At 42.3% G+C, this 22,678-nt stretch overlaps 1 protein-coding gene across 1 annotated transcript in view; it reads right to left on the bottom strand.

Annotated features, from left to right (window-relative positions):
- The window catches only part of LOC124801200 (mediator of RNA polymerase II transcription subunit 13), a 203,151-nt gene that overhangs the window by 179,754 nt on the left and 719 nt on the right, over positions 1 to 22,678 (bottom strand). The window lies entirely within an intron of this gene.

Genomic DNA, 22,678 nt, shown 5'->3' with positions numbered 1-22,678 from the left:
CAGATGAAAAAACTTGCACAGGGGGACAAGATGCACCAAATCGTTCTTTTGGCTGATCACCACCACCACCACCACCAACACCACCACCACCACCTCATAAAATACAAAGAAATGACCCGAGTCCCTGCCCCTGTTTTCGAAACAAACTTTTAAATCTGTAAATGATAGTGATGAAAACGTATAAAGATTAGTAGCAAACACTGAGCTATGACTGAAATTGTCGTGCTGAGAACAGGTGATCGAGCTTTACACAATAGGACATTCGGCTTTAAACACAGCTAAGCTGTTAGACAACCCCCTTCTGGTGCAGGGACCTTATCTTCGCCAACACAATTTAACAGTCCCACCATTAATACTTTAACCAGCACCGACCGACCGACTTTCGTAACTCACCCGATGAAAGTCATTTCGAAACCGATCACCACCACCAGAATAGGTCAAGCAGAATAACCGTTTGCGGCCCACTATATAACTTTCATCTGGTAGCCGCTTCTTTCGTCTTACTTCTACTGGCGCAGTCTACCTGACTCTGGCTTCCTTTCATAATGTGTGTCGACAGCATTGTCGTCTATATTCTCGATTCCGATCTTATCAATCACGGCAAAGATATCAAGTTCCTCACGAATTTTGTCATTTCTGAGCAGTCTAATGTAAGTTATTTTCAGTTGCTTTTATTAATTTCTGTCCAGGGTTTTTCCTTTCCACATATCTGTAACACATGAGAGTGTATGATCATATTATGCTGAATTACATTCATGGGCCATTTCTCGACATCGCCTCAGAGCTACTCTAATTCTTCCAGTCACCATGATATGTGTAAAAATGTTACAGATATTCAGTAGCCGAGTAGATGGTTTACCATTATTTGTGATCTTACAGCATAATAAAATTCACCCCCAACATTTCACGCAACTTTAAAAAAATAGTGATAAATTCAACAACAGAGTGCCACACTAGAGATATTGGACCAGAGGTACACGAAGCGGCAGACTGGTATAGCAGTCTTAGCATGACGTTGTACGTTATATAAGCGATAAGAAGATCGGGCAGGCTTCGGCTGGCCGCGACACGCGTCAACGTAGCGGCCCGCGGGCGTGTAAGCTGCACACGTGGGCCACCACTTACGCGCGGGGGAGGATGGAGGGGGTCGGTGTCAGCAGCGGGGGCGTAGCGCGCTGTAGCGTGGCGCTGTATACCGTGGAATCAATAGGCGGGGGCCAGAGCGCGCGCTGAGCAGTAGGTCAGCGGGACAAGGCCCACGGCGCGGACTTTTACTGCCACGTCTGCAACGGAAAACTTCCACCGACAAGTCACTGCTGCAGCCATCGCTGGTTCATCTCGCAGCTGCCGTGCTCCGATGTGTCAACGAACATACCATACGCTTACTCGTCTCTGACGCGACCTGGAGGCTCGTCAGTTCCATAATCCCCCGATACACCTGTCTTTAGCCGCGCGTAACCTAACGAATGAATGAAAAATCCACTAGATTGCATCTGGGTATTCTACGTGGCGTACGAACTGACGAATGTGAGCGCAGGTCTATTAACACTCGTGACGTCCTGTCACCACAGCTTAGGTAAGGGTAAAGTTGTCATCAATGCGAAGGGTGGTCTGAACATCGCAGTGCTTTACTCGCCATAGTCCAACTGGTGATGATACGCCTCTGCCTTCCTGCGTAATTTGAATTCACTTATACGACCGTATATAGAGAGAGAAACTAACAGTTTAAAGACTCCCAACCATGGTGCAACTTGGCATTTTTCACATATGCAAATCACTACAATAGGTGAAATATGCGGTAAGCGACAGGGAAAATCCAAAAACCAACCGACGACTAAACCCCAGGCCTTCGGATTTGTATTCCACTACCCATATAGTGAGCTTTTCTATTCTTTTCTTTTCGTTAGGGACATCTGTCCATGTTGATCGTAGACTGAGCTCCATAGATTGCCATGTGCAATCGTGAGGAAATGCTTCCCACGCTACTGTACAGTGCTGCAACATCTGCGACTAAAAGCTGTGTTAAGATACACATACTCGGCCTGACACACACGTTTGCACGCAGTTATTCCTTTTATGTTAGGCCCATAATGCGAACTTATTGTCTCCGTGTGAGACAAACAGATATGGTACTGTTCATACGTACAGCCTCAACCGAAAGTGTTTCCTATACAGTATTTAATGGCTAATATGAAAGTTGAATGATATTGAAGATAAAACAAATTAGAGAAACAATCACCCCCAGAGAGAGAGAGAGAGAGAGAGATCACACAAATCACGGAACTAGTTTAAGGTTAATAGCTTGATTACGTAAGTTCAGGACAGTCTTGAGCATCGATTTCACTGGGTCAAATACGAGTATCAGATTTTTTTCCGATTTAGTCTAGGCTGCAAAATTTAAACGACAAATCAACATTATCTTATCACGAAAATCACTTATCCTTACTCTGGTTCTAGTGAGGAAAGATATATGGAGGCTGCCTCCTTCGTTTGCTCAGGGACGACTCACGTCGCACTGCAGTTATAGCGCAGATATAGACTTTTTATCGCTGACATGACTCGCAGTTAGCTGTAACATGAGGTTACAGTACCGTGGACCGCTTGCAAGCCCGTACATGCGTAAGGAGGAGGCTCATTTTGGAATTTCCGATGTATACCTACGTTGTTGGTTTCGTATAGTGACCTGAAGACAGCGAAATAGCTAGCCTAGCTAGCTACTTCCTCGATTAGTTATTATACTAATGCTTCTGCAACACTAGAAATCATACTGTAAGGAGGCCCAATATCACGACAAAGATTGTATGCATGTCGAATTGACTGTATGGGCCAACGGTATATTTTATGCTGTGAAGGTATGACCTGTAAAGAGCCAAATGGGTAACTTTAGCAGATACGAAGTCGATTAAGATTCCAGCGTCTTAAATATTTTCACGTAAATATATTTTTCCTAATGAGTAAACGCGTGATATTGCAACTTTTGGAACACTCACTATAAAACACATTTTAATTAAGCAAATATATCTGACATGGAGTTGTCGAATTGACGCAGAATTTTAGTAAATTAATGAAAATTAATTTCCTAATCAGTGGCGAAAGAACTTCATTAAGTGGCTAAGAAAAACTTACTTAATCCCAAACTCGGCTAGGTACTTTCTGAAAAAGTTCCTAACCCCACTACACCGAATGCTTTTTACAGACTGTTGCACGCCGTTAATATCCGAGATAACATGTAATTGAATTCGTGATACCAATTAGGTTAGCGAGGAAAAAATGTAAGCTCTCAATATAAGGATCTCAGTAGCCGCCGATACGAAGAAATAGTGTCTTCTGTGTAGACAGCCAGACTTTTTACGTGTGCAAACACTATTCGTTTTGCGAACGTGCATGCACACGCAGGAATGTCATTCGAACATCAACGGCGCACCAGCCACAGAGGGGCGGGAGAACTGTGCGCCTGCGCAGAGTGCCGCCATATGACGTCACGCAGAAGCCAAGGCCGCGTCCGCGCGCCGCGTGCTCCTGCCATCCGTGGTTACTTGCCTCGTTACTGCCGATTTCATTACGTCTTGTGCTACACAAATCACCTACGCTGTGGCCGGGCACGTGGCGAACACAATGCTTTTGGAACACTATCATCTCACCACAACTCCGCCATATCGCATTTAACGGAGAGGTGTAAACAAGGAATAATAATAGTCTTTTATGGGTATAATTAACGGGATTGTTCTCAAATCTCCCATTGTTTGGCATTGTCATTCAAATTAAAACATCAACGGTGAAGAAAATGTGCTTCTCGTCCGTACATCAACTTCCCCACAGGACTGGTATTTCGAAACAATTCTTTTGCATGATGGGCCGAGCGGTTCTAGGCGCTACAGTCCGGAACCGCGCGACCGCTAAGGTCGCAGTTTCGAATCCTGCCTCGGGCATGGATGTGTGTGATGTCCTTAGGTTAGTTAGATTTAAGTAGTTCTAAGTTCTAGGGGACTGATGACCACAGCAGTTAAGTCCCATAGTGCTCAGGGCCATTTGAACCATTTTTTTTTTGCATGATGGCAAGCCATAACAATCTTCATTGCATTATTATCGCACGGTTGTTTATTTCATGCAGTTCTGTATGCTCACCAAGATATTACCTCAGCTAATCTAATAATGGATTATTTCCAATACTGTACCTCTCAACTGTATAGGTAACATTTTGTTTACCAGCACCTCCAGTGAATACAATACTACTGTCAGCACAAATTAAAGGAACGAAACGAACTACCAATGTGAAGTTTTGGCTAAGAGCTTTTGCCACAACCCGTACAACAATCCATATGTCTAGTGTTTTCGTGGGGTAATATAGTAAAACAATATTTATGTTAACTGTATCGGGAAAAACTGTCGTCCTGTAACAATCAAACTTCTATTTAGTGTCCCGATACATAGGGCAAGAGCAGTCAATTGATCTTTCCTTTACGTCTATGGTCACGAAATTTTTTGTCAACAGATTTGACAAAAAGATTTGTGACCACAGACGTACAGTAAAGGAAATTTATTCTATATATGGGTCATTGTTTTATTCGCGACAATGTCACAGCTTGTGAAAGTGAATTGATCTGTGTGCCTGTCTAGAAGACAACAGGAACTGACAGATGTGTACATCAGTATTTACTTAAAACACAATAATCTGGATAAAACATGTGTACATACCATAGGCGACCTTTCATGTTAATGATAAAACAATCTGAACAATTCAAGATACAAAATGCAGAGTGTATCAAAAAGAAGCATCCGACTACAAAAAAATCGCAATTATGATATTTGAGATATGAGCGTGAACAGCGTACATCTGTAATAAGCAAACTCTTAGAGTTTTACACGGTTCCCGCTAGGTATCAGCAATGTGCTCCCACATCAGTTCTAGTAAAAATGGTGTCCAGGACAACATGAAACGTTTTGTGTTCTACGTCTCGCGCAGTACGGGTCAGTAATAACTGTTCAGCATGACTTTTGTATTGTGTGGATCCTCCTATTGCACAGAGCATTAGACGTTAGCAAGAACAATTCCGAGAAACAGATTGTTTGTGTAAAGGCAAATCGCAGGGCCGTCCCCAGTGTCTGGCACACACGCCGAACGCATCCGCCCTAGTTCCACGAGTCCGTAGAAATCCGTTCGCCGTGCAGCCCGACAGCTCAACATCCTCCCATGTCCGTCTTGCGTGTGTTGTGTCGACGTTTGCACTCGGCTACTGCAAGCTCTTCGTGAAGTGACAAACAACAACGTGTGGAGTTCCGTAATTTCGTTCTTGGCAAGATGTAGGATGACGGTTTTCTTCCACGCTTATTGTTTAGTGAAGAGGCAACATTCCATTTAAATGGAAAGGTGAACCGTCATAATGTGAGAATATGGGGTACGGAACAACCACATGAATTTGTACAACATTAGAGGGGCTCTCCAAAATGTATTTTGTCCAGTTTCGCGGGAAAGGACGCAGGGTCCATTTTCTTTGTCGAGAACACCGTTACTGGAAGCATATACTTCGATAAGCTTGAGAACTTGCTTTTCCACAGTTGGAGGCTGTTTCGAAATAATCCATTTACCAACAGGATAGGGCATCGCCACACTAGCATCTTGAAGAGCGGGAATTTTTAAATCAAAGGATTACTGAACGTTGAATCGGTCGGACTGGATCGAATGATTCAGTTTTACATTACGAGTCTCCAAGGTCACCGGACCTGACTGTTATTATTTCTTCTGAGGGTTTATAAAAAACAAACCTCTTGTTTATGTGCTTCCGTTACCAACAATGAATGAACAGAGATATCGCATAACAGCAGCTGTGGAAGCTTAACTCAAGACACCCTGGCTGCAATGTGGTAACAATGTGAATACTGCATTGACGTATTCTGTGCCTGTCAAATACGGGTATATTGAACACCTAAAAAACTTAGTTTCCCGTTCATAAAAAAACAAAATTCATTGTTTATGCTTAGTTTCATAGGCCTGTAAAATCGGATGATTCTTTTTGGTACACGTTGCATGGTAATTATTTACCACTATTATGAAATACTTGTTGTAAGTATTACTTGGTATGTGAGTTTCTTACAGAAGAAACTGCCTCCTGAAATGTCTCCCTTAAGGCGCAGTTCCTCTACAACATTAACGTGAGCATAAATTAAGAGGGTGAGTCAGGAGGAAAGGTACATGCTTTGAGGGGTGATGGTATTAGTGATTCTGAACAAAAAACTACATATGGACGTACGCCCTATTCCGAATGGTTTCCAAGATAGAACACATTTAATATCAATTTTGTAAGTTTTTCTTGAGTAACCCGAAAACCAGACCCTCCAGTGAAAACGTGTCGCGGCACAAAATTAAACTACATTAAGTTTCCTACAAGAAAGGTCCTATTCTTTTTTTTTCTCTAGAACTAATGGTTTGTGCAAAGAGAGTTCGAGAATGTCGAAAAACTCGCTCGACGCGCATGCGCTAGAGCTTATGTAGTTTTTGTAGACCAATTTCGGGCAGTTTCTCGACTTGACAGACCCCAAGTGACCCTATCAAACTGTTCGTCTCAACGTGCTACCTCAAACTGGCCTACAAGAACTACGTAAGCTACAGCGTATGCGCGTCGAGCGAGTGTTTTCATTTCGCAATCTCTTCGCACAAACCATTAGTTCTAGAGAAAAAATGAATATGACCTGTTTTGTAGGAAATTTAATATAGTTTAAATTTTGTAATGCGACAAGTTTTCGGTGGAGGGTGCGGTTTTCGAGCTATTCAAGAAAACGTACGAAAGTGATATTAAATGTGTTCCATCTCAGAAACCATTCGGTATAGGGCATACGTCAACATGAAGTTTTTTGTTCAGCATCACTATCACCCCTCAAAGCATGTGCCTTTCCACCTGACTCACCCTGTATTTCTTTCCGTGCTCATTACACATCGGTAGAAACATGATGTAATATGGACAAATGTTTTGGTTAGTACCGCGAGTGAATATCAGGGCCCTGAAGGAGCAGAAATTGATCCAATATTATAACATCATGCAGTCACATAACGTGGGGATTTTTATAAAATAGTTAAGCAGGAACTTTACAAGAACTGCTACTTTCACAAAGCGACAATATCAATGAAAATGTAAATACGTAAGACTTGTTTAAAAACAGTTCTGGACCTATGAAACTCGTTCCCAATAGGAATCGTGACCATAACATCTAGACTCGTTCCCAATAGGAATCGTGACCATAACATCTTGTTATTTGCCCATCAGAGTTACCAAAGAGCTAATTTTCCTATAATTTTAATGAGATACAATACTGTCCTAGTCTGACAACCATTTGGGGCAAAAAAACCTTATAGCTATGTAACAAAATAAATAAAAACAAAATATGAAAATAAAAATTACGATGTAATGTCACGTCCACGGAGTCATTAGAACGGAGAATTTGTCCCACTGGGAGACGAAAATCTGCCTTGTGGTTTTCAAAAGAACCACATTCGGCTATTTGTCTCAACGACGTAGGGAAACTACGTAAAATCTAAACCTTGAAGCGGGATTTGAACCGCGGTCTCCCAAAATGTGAATTAAATGTGCTAACTAGTGCCTAGCTAGCACGGTCTGTAGAGAATAAACACGCAAATAGTTACAATACGTTGCGCAAAAGTGAATCCAGAGCAGTCGGGGATCCCAAAATATGCGTGCGGCGTTTCCGCTCGTATGCAAATAAAAGCTAAATAGATGAAGGGACATTCGACAATGCCGACAGTCAAGATAACGCAGAATCCCAATAAAATGTCTCATGCAAGGGAACTTGTACTACTCTGAATGCAAACCGCTGCAGCCGTACGTTTAAATACACCAGCGGTGACGGAACTTTCTACGCCCTACCGCGTACCTCGCCAGCTACGCCGACTGCGGCCGCTATGTTTACCTTCGGCACGACACAGTCAAGGCTACGCGATACAGCGTTCTGCCAAAACAACTGCCGCGGCCGACTCGTTGGAGGTCGGTTCAGACTACCTTCCAACGCTGGCCGCCAGCGATAGCTCCCTTAGTACCTACATACTGCGAAGATTCGCCAAAACGCGGGCACTCGGTACAGATGGGCGTCCTAAGTAATGTCTGACGCATATTAATTGACAGAAGTGCCAAGCGGCGACGCGTTCTTTAGTGGCTAGAGTGCGGCAGCAACAGGTGGTGGATGTTTTCACTAGCGCGCTTTCCGGCGACTAGCGCTGCAACTAGAGGCAAAGGCCGCCTCGCATAACGTGACGGCCGGGCGTTTCCTCGCTACAGCTTGCATCCTTGGAGGAGGAGGCCATGCCGGCAAGGAGAAACATCTCTTCACACGCTGTGTTTTGCTCTGCGTCAAAGTGTGCGCAAATCGGAGAAAACTTATAAACACCATCTTTGCTTAAGCATTCTTGGATTCCACTGTACTCTCTATTTCGAAAGTTCCTCACCATCATTATCATCTATTACAATGCAGTTATAAACTTATAGAATTTCATCATAATAAACGACCCTGTTGACTAAACGCAATTCTTATGCCTGCACTATACGACGAATTGATGGATCAGTAATAGACTCTGATAGATCATAGTTGGGTCGGATACTTTGCGTTCAAATCGGCCATTAGGCAAGCAGTTATTTAGAAAGTGTCAAATAAGAGCGAGTAACTGAACAGTTGCTAAACTGACACATGCAACAGATCAGTGTGCCAAGAGCTTCAATTCACCTACCTTCAGCAGTAAATATTGAAAATAAATGTTGCGATTGGTACGCACTTGTTCAAAAGTTCACGTTACTATAAAATCCAGCAAAAACTTTTAATTTAGTCTGTGTGAAGTTCGCGCCTCCTGCAGTACCAAGTCTATACGTAAAATACTGACCAATCTACGAATATCGCCGATTTCACATTTCTAGATGAACCTGAAAATACTGTGATGTCCTCTGGTGTTCCGTGATCCAAGTAACTTCGCGATCATTGCTTTTTAAACACTGCTTTAAACATTAGGTATTTGTCGCAAGTATGGCAATTCAAAATGTCTCATCAGAGCTATTGCGACGATGTAATTACAATACTTTGTTCATCTGAAACAAGGGCAAGTCCTCAGCCAAATTCGTATCTCCTGTCATTAGCAAACTGACGCAGTCTTCCAAAACGCAACGTCCACATAAACTGCATATTGGCGAGTTCTATCGCCGCAGAAAGAACCCATACTTCACAGGAGAGTGCCCGGTCAGGTGAACTTTGCCTCACTTTAGTGGCCAGGAGGAGTTACGGTAGGGAAGTTAACTTCACAAACCACAGGTTGTTGTCCTTTAGCGCAGACCCTCTTCTCAATAACGCTTGACCTTGGCCTCAACAACTAGGCCGTTACTTGTAGAAAATCCATAATCGTAATATTCGCCAAGTTAGTTTCGAAATAATAGTGAAACAGCACGTTACTGCTCTGTCAGACCGAGACGCAGTTCTGTGGTACTTTGATGGATCAAAGAAATGAGAAATGTCGAGTTATCCTACTTCCTCCACCCCCCCCCTTTTCCCCTGGAATCAGGATGATACCCCGAAGAGACAGCATACAAACATTTCACCAGTACGTCACCTGAAAAGACTATGTTATCATACAGTTTTAAAAATATCTGAAATATTAACATTAAGAGACAAAATACCTGTGTATGCACCAGTATTACGTCTCAAAAATGGTTCAAATGGTTCTGAGCACTATGGGACTCAACTGCTGAGGTCATTAGTCCCCTAGAACTTAGAACTAGTTAAACCTAACTAACCTAAGGACATCACAAACATCCATGCCCGAGGCAGGATTCGAACCTGCGACCGTAGCGGTCTTGCGGTTCCAGACTGCAGCGCCTTTAACCGCACGGCCACTTCGGCCGGCTATTACGTCTCCTAAGATACAGCTATCGATAGATCTCAGCTCTGTCCAAGTGCTTATCTTAAAGCATGTGCTTTGTGAAAAGACAGTTGCTAACAAAATAACCTCTTCCCATTAACTGCTTCCTTACATCTCTGCTTTCCACTGCTCCCCTCCATACCTAGATCATCTCTCTGGCACAATCCATGAAAACAGTGGTCCATCGATCTAGAATTGTAATCATCGAACATGCTTTCTGATGATGAAAATGCTTCTGTCACTATTCTGTTTGACATGTCTATCATCTGCCATCATACCCGAACGTTCTAGCAACACATTCTCTGTATGTAAATAGAATTGTCTACAAACTGAAATTTGGTCTGAACACCAGAGTGCTTTTACTAGGTTTGATCCTGTGGACGGCAATATGCCATTGGCTGTTGAAGAGACTCGAGCACTCAGTTACAGACTTCCAGTTTAATGTAAGCTACAAAGCACAGCACCTCAACATTTCTGACATACATAAATAATTTCTGGAGGTGAAAGAAGCAGTCAGTAAAAAACACACACACACACACACACAACACACACACACACACACACACACACACACACACACACACAAAAAAATCGCCGAACGACTGGGGATTGAACCCCAGACCTTTGAACTTGTACACTGAACTCCTGACACCTACTCACTGGGCTACTGCACCACTCTTTCTCTGTACTTAGATAAACATGAAACTGCATTTTCCTGTGTAGAATTAATGATTACGAGACATACCCATAACATTCCTTCAGCTTCTATGTAGCCTGGGAAGCAGTGAGTAACTGAATAGTTGGTAAATTGCACATGCAACAGGTCAGTGTGCCAAAAGCTTCAATTCACCTACCTTCAGCAGCAAATACCGAAAATAAATGTTGCGGTTGAAAAGGCGGCAAGATGTGAAATCCGTTCGATAAAACTGTTTTTAGTAGCAACAACTCTCAGAGCCATTGACATTCACATCGCATTAAACTGAAGGAATCTGACGAGTGAAGATGGTGTGCGTGAATGATTTCATCTGTTTAAGAGTGGAAGACCAAATGTTCAACATGACAGAAATGGCCGACCAACTATTGCCAACAACAAACAGACAGACAACTGACGAAATACCTTCTACAGAACAACACTTAGCAGATTTATCAAACTTTTGCATGATATCGTTACTAAACAAGTATGGCAACATGTAAAAATGTAAAAAACTGGCTGCGATGACACTCGGCAGAATTTGTGCAAAGGGAATCTGTCAAATCGTTAAGAGACACATGGTGTATGCATAAACATAAAATGTTATTATGTACAGTAATATTACAAAGGGGTGTTAAGATTTTTCTAATGAAGTACACACTAACGCAGGGTGCCTTCTGAACCTCTCTAGAATATTCTCCATCCACCTTATGCACTAACATATTTTTCACTGACTGTTCTAGTATTATTCACCCAGTTCCGACACGCACTAAACAGCCATCGATTGTATAGACTCAGAACATAGTCTGGACTCAAATGTAATGATCCCCAAGCCAACAACAACGGATTCTGAAAACATCACACTTTTCTTCAACTACTCCAGGGAAGCCATGAATAAGGTAGCCAGATACAATCATGTTGGGTATCTAATGAAATTAGTGTTCTTGGCAGGGGTAACATAGCATGTTATCTTGGCTGGAGAGTCATTAAAACATGCAGAAGTAATTTTAGATGGCCCCAGGGACTTGTGATGGGATTCTTGTTGTTTGTGCTGTCTATTACTGGTCTGGCACAAAATTTTAACAGAAACTTTGGATTTTCTGCAGATGCTGCTGTAATCTATAGTGATATCTTAAAAACGCTGCACAAATATGCAATCAGGTCCTGATGACATTTAAAACTGACGAGAAGACTGGTGATTTGCTCTGAATGTATATAAATTTAAAATTTTGCACTTCACAAAAGCAAGGAAGTAATATCCTATGACAATATCAATGAATCGCAACTGGAATCAGTCAACTACTAAAAATACCTGGTTGTAACAATCTGCATAAATTTGAAGTGGAATGATTACATAAGCTCAATTGTAGGTAACAGACTTTGGTTAATATCTTCTACATCTGTACACTACAAATGACCGGGAGGTGCATGGCAGATACAGGTAAAAAATTCAATGTACGAAGGAGGCTGCTTACGAAACATTCGTACATCAAACCTTAGAATATTGGGATCGGTACTACCCAGGACTAACAGGAGCCACTGAACAAAGAGGGCATCACGAATTGTCACAAGTGGGTTTGGTCCAAGACATGTTTTATTAGGCCCACTGAAGAGCGTCACAGAGATGCTGAAAAAACTTTACTGGCAGACGCCTGAAGATATAGACCAATCATCCTGCCTTAGCCTATTTACAAAGCAAGGGTCAGTATTAAGTGAGGGATGTAGGAATATGCAACATTCCCCTACATAGGACAACGAAGACCACAACGTCAGACTAATTACAGTGTGGACAGAGGTGTGTGTGTGTGTGTGTGTGTGTGTGTGTGTGTGTGTGGGGGGGGGGGGGGGGGGGGTTTCGGGCACTAAACAGCGTGGTCATCAGCGCCCAAACGCATAGAAACAGGAACACATGCAGTGAAGGGACGAAGACGGACAGTGAACAAGGAGAACAGCTAAAAGACACAGACCTGACGCAGTTCCAAATCCTCACATACAGAGGTAAAAGAGGAGAAGAAACGCACTAAAAAAGGAAAGGAAACACAAGGAAAAGAGAACAGAAATCAAAGTGAAACAAGTAGGTAATCGTGACTGGCAGACCTCTTACCTAAAACCTGGGTGAGCCAGTCACCCAGCAGCACATTAAAATCCTCTCCCTAAAATCCGAGGCAACAAATTGGACAGGACACAAAACCGTAAGACCTTAACCACAGTCGTTGCGTCGTCTTGCAAAATAGAGGGCAAATCCGGTGGCAAGGAAACCACCGCCCTCTGGTCAGAGAATAAAGGACAGTCAAGTAAAATGTGGCGGACAGTAATCTGGACGCCACAAGCACTGCAGATTGGGGGGTCCTCCCGCCGGAGTAAAAAACCATGCGTTAAGCGACTGCGCCCAATGCGGAGGTGAGTGAGGAGAACCTCATCCCGCCTGCATGACTGGTAGGACGTACGCCATGGCCACGTGGTGGCCTTGACCAAACGCAGCTTATTTTCACCGACTGCCAGCCACTCCTCTTCCCATTGACACACAACACGAAAACGCAAAAGGGAGGTAACAGCATGGAGGGGGACGACACATTCAACAACGTGAGGGAGGGAACATGCATCTTTGGCAGCCACATCCGCCAGTTCGTTTCCCCTAATACCCACGTGTCCCGGCACCCAGCAGAAAGAAACCTCCTTCCCCTGCCGTTGCAGGTGGAGTAGGGCACCATGGATGTTCTGGACGACCGTACCCGCTGGGTACAAGTGTTGCATGGTCTGAAGGGCACTCAGGGAGGCATTTAAGCAGTCAATCTTCCATTGCTCCATAATAGAACGCGACGGGAAGAAGCTATAATAAGTGGTACAATGTGGAAGTCCCTCTGGCACTCACTTCACGCCGCACGGTATGATGCGGCGGCTGCGCACGCTGCTGGCGTGTTGTGTGGCGCTGCCGCTGCGCTTTTTCGCCGGCGCGCTGGAAGACGCGCGGGCGGCGGTTCGCGCCGGGCCGAACAATCAATACGTGGCGTCCGTGCCAGCGTCGGCGTCGCCGACCACCGTGGGATGCTGCGCTGCGTGAAGCGCCACGGGGCCGGGAATGCGCCTTGCCCTCGCTTGCCTCGCTGCGTCGCGCACCGCGGCCGCTTTCCTATCTACGGATGCGCTTTGCCTCACTGTCCGTCCTGAATAGCACTGAGCCACTACACAAATGTAGAATAACCTTCACATTTGTCCTCCTCCTTACTCCATTACAGTATTAGAAAGTTTTCATGTAAGAAATAACTTTTATTAGGCTGTCGCCGAGGTCCTCTTACACACAGTTTTCTAGACACACCGCGTCGCAGTTAACAAGAATATTTTTGAAAGACGGCACGTTCATCACCTTTTAGATGTTAATGGAATATTTTCAGAACGTAAGTTATCAACGGTCATAGACAGTAAAAACCATTATGTTTTCAAATAGACGCCGGAACCTTGTATAGTGTGTTGCCATGTATTCACTAATAACATGTTTGTGCAGTCTATTTGTTGCACATACTCCAATGTATCAACAGCAATAAAATACGTGTCAGTCACCTATTTCTTAAACAACGCTGCATTCTCGGTGTTCAATGCTATGTTTGTGACCTTTTTTTTATTGCCGTTGATATGTTGCCATATGAGTAACAAATGTACTCCACAAACATGTTTAATTAATACATTGCAGCATACTATACCTGTTGGAACATATGCAGATGCCCATGTGTGTCTGCAAAAAAGGTTTCATGCTGGAAGATAATTCGTACAAGTATTGAACACACTGTCTTACTCATGTAACTAGAGAAAGTTATTGTGTTGACGCCTTAGCACATGCTTTGATTTTCTCCTGCACGGCTCTGAAGAGCATTAAAAGAGATACACAATGGAGGCGGGAGAACTGTTGTGTACTCCATCTCTAATACCACTTTCCTAAACTAATTCTGTGATAAAATGCGTCTTTGTTCCACTAACATCCTTGAGCGTCTCTGCGACACTTTCCTTTGAGATACACTGATATAGATCTACTACGATCCTAATAGCGCGTCTCTGAATTCCTTCGATGTCTGCATCATACCCACTTGATAAAAAATCGATGCACCAGAGTAGTGCTCGGCGTAAGCCGCATCTCAATCTTAATTGTGGTTCCCATAACAGATGCCTTGCACTTTTCAAGATATTCCCAACAGGTCTCGTATTAACCCTCTTCCATTACGGATTTTGGGTATTCCTTCTATCTCATTTCACTTCGTGTAACTACATTTGGTATCCAAAGAACATCACCGGCTTTGAAAGTTTATCAGGCATTCTATAATCCTAAGTTACAGGATTCTTTTTCTTATTTAGAAACTTAGACAACATTTCTTTCGAAGAATCATCTCTCGAGTGTATGAGTCAAAAAGCGCACAGCACCCAATTTGAAATATTTATCCCTGGAACAAGGAAAGAACGGCAGTATCACTCCATCGATACGGAGCCCTACGTCGGACTCGATAAGGCTGGGAAGGAAATCTACCATGGTTTTGATTCAGGAACTATCGCACATTCACCTTTACTGGTTTCGGGAACCGCTGAAAATATACGTCATGTTGGCTGGATGGGAATATGAACACTTTACAGAGGAAGAGATCAGTGTTTAACATCCCATTGACAACGAGGTCATTAGAGACGGAGCGCAAGCTCGGATTAGGGAAGGATGGGGGAAGGAAATACGACCGTTCCCTTTCAAGGAACCATCCCGGAATTTGCCTGAAGCGACTTAGGGAAAACACCAAAAGCCAGGATGGTCGGACGCGGTTTTGAAGCGTCCTCCACCAGAATGCGAGTCCAGTGTGCTAATCACTGCGTCGCCTCGCTCGTTTCACTTTGTTTCATTGTTTTAGCAACTGAGTTATATTGCTTGCCTCTCTCCACCACTATATATAATCAGCTCAGCAGTTTTTAATTTGGCGTTACTTTTTTGGCAGATATATTCCATTTAGAAATTCTGCTGATCCTACAGTATTTGCCTTTTTTTAAATCATGTTATGTTCATGTGGTCGATCAGTCGAGGGGCATGAAAGGGAAGCAGTGGTTGGGAAGGGAGTGAGATAGGGTTGTAGCCTATCCCCGATGTTATTCAATCTGTATATTGAGCAAGCAGTGAAGAAAACAAAAGAAAAATTCCGAGTAGGTATTAAAATCCATGGAGAAGAAATAAAAACTTTGAGGTTCGCCGATGACATTGTAATTCTGTCAGAGACAGCAAAGGACTTGGAAGATCAGTTGAATGGAATGGACAGTGTCATGAAAGGAGGGTATAAGATGAACATCAACACAAGCAAAACGAGGGTAATGGAATGTAGTCTAATTACGTCGGGTGATGTTGAGGGAATTAGATTAGGAAATGAGACACTTAAAGTAGGAGTTTTGCTATTTGGGGAGCAAAATAACTGATGATGGTCGAAGTACAGAGGATATAAAATGTAGACTAGCAATGGCAAGGAAAGCGTTTCTGAAGAAGAGAAATTTGTTAACATCGAGTATTGATTTAAGTGACAGGAAGTCGTTCCTGAAAGTATTTGTATGGAGCGTAGCCATGTATGGAAGTGAAACATGGACGATAACTAGTTTGGACAAGAAGAGAATAGAAGCTTTTGAAATTTGGTGCTACAGAAGAATGCTGAAGATTAGATGGGTAGATCACATAACTAATGAGGAGGTATTGAATAGGATCGGGGAGAAGTTTGTGGTACAACTTAACTAGAAGAAGGGATCGGTTGGTAGGACATGTTCTGAGGCATCAAGGGATCACCAATTTAGCATTGGAGGGCAGCGTGGAGGGTAAAAATCGTAGAGGGGGACCAAGAGATGAATACACTAAACAGATTCAGAAGGATGTAGGTTGCAGTAGGTACTGGGAGATGAAGAAGCTTGCACAGGATAGAGTAGCATGGAGAGCTGCATCAAACCAGTCTCAGGACTGAAGACCACAACAACAAGTTATCTGAAGGAGACTTTCTCGTAATTTAAAAAAAAAAAAGAAAAAGAAAAAAAGAAAGAAAGAGAAAATTTAATGAACGAACGTATTCTGGTTCTGCTCAACAACATTTTCTTGTTTAATGCTGTGACAGGATTCCTAAATCAGACCATATGCTGAAAGTGACGAGTTATATAAGCACATAAAATCTACAAATTCAGATATATTTAGCTCAAATTCGAATCATCATTCACGAAATTTCAGGTGGCTAAATCTAACACGTGCAAGCAGATAAGCGCAGATATTTTTTCACCCAGCCTTGCAACTCGTGATCTGCACGATCCTTTCGCATATTATTACATTCAGCGCCACGTCTGTAAGTTTTAAGCCCTACATACACCCGGAGATAGCAACCCCGAAGATCGGAGTGACTAGTTCTTATAGCGGCTCTTTGTCGCGCCGTCCGCCTAGTTTGATCATATGCTTGCTCTACACTTTTCGAATATGCCCAGTCAGTAGCTGTCATCATCCTTACATGTATTCGTCATTCTTATTTAACTTCTAATTCTTTATTACATGCTGGGCACTGAGTTCCGAACTGTATGTGCTTTTTTTTTCTTCAACATATTCCAAAGATTTTATTTCTACTGGATGCATTCTGGAATTCTCTGCCAATAGTATTAGCACTATGTTGACTGGCTGACTAGTTGTAATATTTTTTCTAAGTAATTCCTCTGACAAACTGAGACTTGCTTTTTTTTAAGTACGGGTGCTACCCAGAATTTGCTTCTTGGTCGAACAGCACGTCCATTGCCTTTGTGCTCTTTCCTCACTAAAGATTCGCCCCAGGAGCTGTGGGATCAGGTTTCTGCCTACTGTCTCACTGAATTGAGTAACCCTTTGGCTTTGTCACCAAAAGCTTGCTGAACCTTGCAAACTGCTGCTACTTCCGTGTCACCAGGAAGAACACACACAATTTTGCAGCTACCCTGTTCCACGGGAGCTTGCCAGGGTAAGGCATATATTCAAACAAATTTGGAAGGCACAGCCATCTGGTATATTCCTGAACAACTGTCTGTCGTTGTTCTATGCTGCACACAGAAATCTGATGGCCGCAAATGAGCTCTAAGTTCAATTCGTAAATTCCACATTACTATCAAGTGCCTGTCACTCTCACTGTACCTACAGTTCTCATTCAATAGTTCTACAAATAGCAAGTTCAAAATATCAGCACTGCACATAAACCAGAACTACGATAAGGTCGGCTGACAAAAAAAAAAATAAAACCAGACAGATACCATTGGTAATCGTTGACATCAGTCTAAAGACTGGACTTTACATGCTTCGCTGAACAAATTTAAGGTATTTTTTGCCGGGTTCAAAACACACCAGCCGAATTACAGTGCTAGCGAGGGTACAACAAATAAGTGAAAATTTTCATTTTTTTTTCACAAAAGACTAACTGCTGACGAAAATCATGAGCAACTGATGTAGCACCCACTATATGAGCCCATCCCACGAAATAAGAACTGGGCATGTTGTCAATACTATTATACCATTATTTTCCCATGACTCTTACCCCGTAGAAGCAGCACCAGCAAAAGCTTGTTACTTGTTTAGCATTGTTCTATATCAGTCCCTTAAATTGTATGACAGGACTGAAGGTACAGTAGCGGAGCGTTTTTCTGATAAAGATTATTGTGTGTTGCAGATTTTGATACAGCGTTACACTGTCGTTTCATAATCACTGTTTAAAGAGACGTTACAGGGTTCTTGGTAATTTCTGAGAGACTAAAATTTTTTTCCTTCTCCGTCATGCCACTGTTCGCGTTATCGTTATCAAAATAATTAATGGACCGCACTGTCAGCCAAGATCGGCTCTAGCTACGACAACCGGCCAACAAATCTAAGATGTTTATACAGTCGTTCAGCCGGACTGGAGACAGTGAGAAAGTGTTATCAAGGTCATTTCTGTGATTTAAGGAAATGTGCCTGAAACATCTGTAGCTTACCAATTAGAAACAAGCCGCAAACGTTTGTCATATTGATCAAACTGACTGTACGGCTACGTACTTCATAAATTCACGAGAAACATTAAGCAAACAAAATCGCTTGTGGGGAGAAAATGACAAGGCGTACAAATTCTACGAAATGTCATAACACGAAGAGGAACTACGCAATAAACGATATCACTTCAGGAGTTAGCGATAAGAGAGAACAATGAAACACTCGATATCGAACAAGATGTTTGTAAAACAATCGGTAACAAGCGGAAAGAAAAACCTAAGCTCTGCGTGCTCCGGATCACGATAATTGCTGAAATAAATACTGAAATCCTTGAGACGTTCACGAAAATAAAAAGCCTAACTTATGTATGCTTGACTTTATTTTCGGCAGAGTCGACCCATGTGAAAAAAAAAGGAAAAATGTGCACAATTGAGAAGGTCCAAAGAAGAGCGGCAAGATTCGTGACTGGTACATTTAGCCATCGCGAGAGCGTTACAAATCTCATAGAAAGTTTGAAGTGGGACAAACTTTCGGTTAGACGACGCGCTGAACAGAAGGGGCTGCTCACTACATTCCGAAATCCAATCTTCACTGAGGATGTAGAGCATATGTTATTACCACCAACTTTCAAATCGCGCAATGATCACATTCAAAGATAAGGAAAAAAAAAACAGCTCGTACGGAGGCGTTCAGACAGTCGTTTTTCCCTCGCGCGATCCGTGAGTGGAACAGAAGGGGGGAGGGGGGAATATGACTTTGGCGGGCGCCAATTGCGCCCTCCGCCACACACCACTTGGTGGCTAGCGGAGAATATACATGTACAACAATTAAAGCAAAGTGTCCCTATGCCGTCCCCCCCCCCCCCCCCCCCCCTCCTGGCTAGCTCTCCGCCAGCACTCCGTATCTGCGAACTGTACACAGTGTTCACTGTGATAAGGCCGCCTTGTCCGCAGACATAGCCATCACTAATCGTCCCACTCCCTGTATTCACATATCAGCACCTGCGTTAACGAGATGTTTGTATCACAAACAATCCTGTCTTTTGTCATAACTAAGACAAATTTAACATAGTTTTACGAGGGGGATCTCTTATAACCTTTCTTTGGCAGGCGTTGCCTCTGGGCGCGCTTCTAAACTCAAAAATACTGAAGGTTTATGTATTAAGAAATTTGTTTTGCAAAAACACCTTGCTCATAGTACGTACTTCCAAGAAATAAAAAATATGACTGACAGTGATTAGAATAATCGTTACAAAAGAAAAAGGGAGTGAGTCAAGACACAAATGTCTGCCTGACCCTAGCAGTTTAAATGTGTTGTGATGGATACCACATAGACACACTGCTGATAAACGTTCCAGAGGACAAATGAACACTTTCTTTGTTGAATCACACTCATAGTCACTTAGATTTCGGATAAAAAAAATGCTGGAATATAAGAATAGTATACAGATAGAGCCCAATTCTCAAAGTCAAGTCGTCGAGTTAACATAGCAAATTGCATATTTGCGTTTTTGGTAATGTGGAGATACGTCCTCTTAATTCAAGAGGTAAGAAACTTATCCTAACGCCTAGCCGGGTTCCTGGGGCAAATTGGGATAACAGCATCTCTAATGACAATGAAGTCTAAACTCATCGGATACATCTTGGGTCTGCTGTTTAAGCAACGAAACTTCGAACTTATTTTAATTACTGCTACGATCTTTAGCACAGCACGACATTATGGTGTTATGAACTTGAAATCTTACCAACCATGAAAGCAGTAAAGGTTATATCTCCGAAGAAATGTGTCCCGTTTATGAGTAAAGACTTCGACTTACATAAAAAAAGGCGCGCAATCAGTAGCCACTTTCAACTATGGAGGAGAAGATGCGGTAACCGTTTCAGCTGTACTCAAGAACTCTTATGGCAATAAGGCGTGCAGTCTTGGAAAGTCCTGGAGAACCGCGTTCCTGTCCCGCGTGCAGTAAATGTGAGTGACCTGTTAGAAAGTTAACAGACAAACCACAAGTGATTTGTGTCCGATTTACAGCAAAATTAATATACCACGATTTGTAAACTCCCTTAAAGGTAAGTATGTAATGCGCGGAGTCCCTGTGAACACTGCTAGATTAACTCCTATAAAAAAGGTGATGCTATACTCATTCGTTAAAGACCATTTTCTTTTGTTCGAATTTTAACGCATCGTTTCAAACCGAGTTTAGCTAGTTAAAATTTTTATTAGGCGATACGCATACGAATTGTTTTGAAATCTGATACAGAATCCCTCAGTAGGCACACAATCGAGTTCCCGGGGCTGATTTCAACTGACAATGCTAGTCTGGGTTAGCCAAATAGCGATAAACTTTTCAAGACTCTCGCTCCCATCCTTCATATGCTCACTCGAAAGTATAGCACACATTTTATGGAGCTAGCATTTCTTGATGGCAAGAGGCTCGAGTCACACCCCGAACTGAGACAAGCTGTCTAGGAAAACGTCCTAAACAACTCCCGCTTCCGAAACAAACACTTGCTGGGTAGTATATACTTATGCAAATTAAAAAAACGATATCATAATCTGAAATAATTGAGCTTGTTCATAGTCTTCAAACTCGTCATATAAAAGCGTTGAAATTTTTTTAGTGTTAAGGTAGATGCAAGTATTTTTCGTTTAAGGTCAGTGTTAACAAAAACTGTGCAAGCTTATCTATCCTTTGATCCGTGAAAATGTCTCCATTACAAACATCAAATGTAACCAACTCACTATCCACTAGGTGGGCACTCGTATTTATTGACGCACTTCCAAGACTCGTTAATTGATGTTTTTAGAAATTTCTAACTAGAAATGTACCGTAAGTATAAAAAAGGATTGCGGCTATTTTGAGTCGATCATGCTTCATAAGCAGGTAAAATTTGATTTATTTCTACCGCAAACGTCTTTGTGTGGTACGTTTGCCTATGCACTTGGATCCAGCAACCTACAAAATACTACTAAGTGAGATTGCTCTAACTGCGTATAATTTTTACGTCCAATTTTTACAACTGGAATTTCTGTTAGAAAGATCCCCGTTTGAGAATTAGATACCATAGTTGTTCCTAAAACAATGTGCGTTAGCTCTATAGCAGTGAGGCCTTGTCATCCCGTATGCACGTCTTTACGAGTTTCTAACCACTGAAAAGTTACATATTCTATCGGTTCTTGAATTCAATGTGGACATCAATTTACAAATCTTGTCTCTCCCGCCACTATTCTGCTGCGGTACTGCTGTCAGTCGGAAGCAGTGTTGCCAAGCGTACTAATTTTACTAGACTTGAGTGACGTGTCATTCATGAACACCTCTGACGTTTCCTACAAATAACGTGCGTCCCACTGTGTGCACGAGGCGAAGTGGTTGCCAGTTTATTTAGAAGCCTTACATATGCGACGCATGGGACGAGGTCATCTTGCAACATTGCGTCGCTGTCCACCGCTTGTGCTGTTTCTCGTAAGGGCCGACGGGAGGCAGCACTTCCTTGCAGTACTACCAAACAAGCAGAAAACTAATGGTTGGTACCACCTCCATTCGCGGCTTCGTAATGCATTAAATATCACTTTACTCACTGCGGCGCAACTGACAAATCTGGCGCTATTAAAAAGCGTAATAAGAGAGGGAATCAAAATACTCACACACTTTTTTATATAAATACGGTTTCTTTGCTCAAAGAGAACTTTAAACTCATCAAGGAAATAAAAGTACACCTTTTCAAAACTAAAATGAATATTGTATTCCGTTTTTGTTTTATTTTTGTACAACTTAGGTATAAATATGTGCTCTTCTGTATGAAACAAAAATTGTATTTTTCTTTTTTACTTATCAGGTACTCGAAAATGGGACGTTAACTATACTCCATAAAATTTGCCGCTTGTGTAAGATTTTTTTTAATACGCTATATATGTTCCTACGTATTCGAACTAGACAGCTATCAAATATAATTGAGTCGTATAATTTACATAATCTTGTAATTAAACTTTAATTTTATTTGTCTCCGCTTTGAGTTTCTACTTTTAACATAATTAAGGAAGAAACGATGATTTAACTTCCTACAATTTAACTATCCACAGCACCAGTCCGAAAAGTATAAAACCGTGACATACTGTTCTG

This window comes from Schistocerca piceifrons, chromosome 1 (assembly GCF_021461385.2).
Source record: "Schistocerca piceifrons isolate TAMUIC-IGC-003096 chromosome 1, iqSchPice1.1, whole genome shotgun sequence".
Lineage (NCBI taxonomy): Eukaryota > Metazoa > Arthropoda > Insecta > Orthoptera > Acrididae > Schistocerca > Schistocerca piceifrons.
Note: the sequence above shows the minus strand (reverse complement) of the source record. Positions and strands in the feature narration are given on the sequence as shown.